Source organism: Chiloscyllium plagiosum, chromosome 10, assembly GCF_004010195.1.
Source record: "Chiloscyllium plagiosum isolate BGI_BamShark_2017 chromosome 10, ASM401019v2, whole genome shotgun sequence".
Classification (NCBI taxonomy): domain Eukaryota; kingdom Metazoa; phylum Chordata; class Chondrichthyes; order Orectolobiformes; family Hemiscylliidae; genus Chiloscyllium; species Chiloscyllium plagiosum.
Genome location: NC_057719.1, coordinates 95,531,993 through 95,534,073, shown reverse-complemented (window position 1 = coordinate 95,534,073; position 2,081 = coordinate 95,531,993).

The window sequence follows — 2,081 nt, the reverse complement described above, 5'->3', positions numbered from 1 at the left end:
GCCCATCTTCCTTCCCACCTATCCACTCCACCCTCCCCTCTGACATATCACCTCCATCCCCACCCCCACTCACCTATTTTACTCTATGCTACTATCTCCCCACCCCCACTCCTCTCTCATTTATCTCTCCACTCTACAGGCACCCTGCCACCTCCATCCCCACCCCCACTCACCTATTTTACTCTATGCTACTATCTCCCCACCCCCACTCCTCTCTCATTTATCTCTCCACTCTACAGGCACCCTGCCTCTATTCCTGATGAAGGGCTTTTGCTCGAAACGTTGATTGCACTGTGCTCAAGTCTAATGGAGATATCATACCCACTGATGAGGGAGTAGATGGATAGTCTTCCCTCTGCATCCTTGAGGGTTCACTGGCTTCCTCCTTAAGGTGGAGGTGGAGCTGACGGCCTCTGACACTGGCCTCTTCCTTGCAGAAGTTCACTGTGTGAGGAGGAAGTGACGAAATTGAATGGAGAGAATGGATAAAAGATTGTGCAGATTAAGAATGAATTTGTGCTGGTGGCAAAAGGGCAGCAGCACAACACAGTGGAACTGGCTAAGTTTATTGTCTACTGGCACCTTGCTATCAGCAAGACCTGGTCTTCTCCAATCATCTCTACCACCGTCTCCTTGTACACACCACATCAGCTGACATGATAACCCCCATCCCTAAGCCTGCACTGGGGCTCTCTGCATGGTCAGGGGCATGCAAGGAGATCAGAGAGAGGATTGGGTATAGTGCACGTGGATGGTCATACACAAGCAAACGAGATGGTGAGGTGTACCCAATGCAGGAGTAGGAAGCATAGAGGGGAGGAATGGATCCTAGTCATAGTGAATGAGATTCATATGAGCCCTTGAACAAACATGAGGCATGAGAGTATGAGTGTTGTGGTCTGTCAGCATTGGTAATCTGTGTATGCACTGACTGGATTCGTGTGCTGTGTAACTTTGAGTGGAAGGTCAGAGTGTTATTTATCCTTGCAGAGCACAAAAGATCAAAGGTGAGTTTTCTTATGTTAATTTCCATTTATCAATCTCATTAACCTTGTTTGCATAATTAATGATGTTGATAAATGGAAAGTAGCATAAGAAAACTCACCTTTCTCCGGGGGGGGCTTTCTATGTGGGAGTCCTCCCCCTTTCTTCAGGGATCTGGGTGGAGGCTGTGGTACACAACAGTCCCATATATCTGCAGATTGTGGAAGTTCACAGACTCCCAGCCCAACTGTTTATTTTCCAGCGCTGTGGAGTCTGTAGACCATTTATTTATAGGTTTTGGGTGATTATACCCCCTTTTTAGTTATTTGAAAGTTCCCTCTGTGGTTTTTGTTTTGCACTTCAGCCCCATGGTCCTGATCTTTGGGCACCAGAGGGTTATGTGCAGACCGGAGGAGCCCCTCATGGGTCTGGCCAGGCTGGACACTCATTGGTTCAGGCAGTGAGGCCATGGAGGGATTCATTTCTATTGACTGCCGTCCCTTCTTGTGCAGTTCCATTTGAGCTCAGGCATACATCAGTTCAAACCTGTGGTCTCGGTGAGCCTAAGCTTCAGTAATGGCCATGGTGTTCCTCAGTGAGGAGAGTGACCTCTGATGCTCTTGATGCCGTAAGAGAGGTGTGGACACCATGGGGGACACAGTACTTCATCTCCCCCTCCAACTCCATTTTGATTTTGCCCCCTTCCCACTCTCCCTCATCTTTGGGGGTTTACATTGACAGTATTGGGCTTTGCTTGTAAATATTTAATTGGCTACACAGTGATTGCTGCTGGTGGTTAATAGCTAAAAAGAAATCAAAGTTTGTGCGAAGATTTGTAGCTCGGGTGCTCGTTGTTGTGGTTCTGTTCGCCGAGCTGGAAGTTTTTGTTGCAAACGTTTCGTCCCCTGGCTAGGCGACATCATCAGTGCTTGGGAGCCTCCTGCGAAGCGCTTCTTTGATGTTTCCTCCGGTGATTACAGTGGTCTGTCCCTCCTGCTTCCGGTTGTCAGTTTCAGCTGTCCGCTGTAGTGGTTGGTATATTGGGTCCAGGTCGATGTGTTTGTTGATGGAGTTTGTGGATGAATGCCATGCCACTA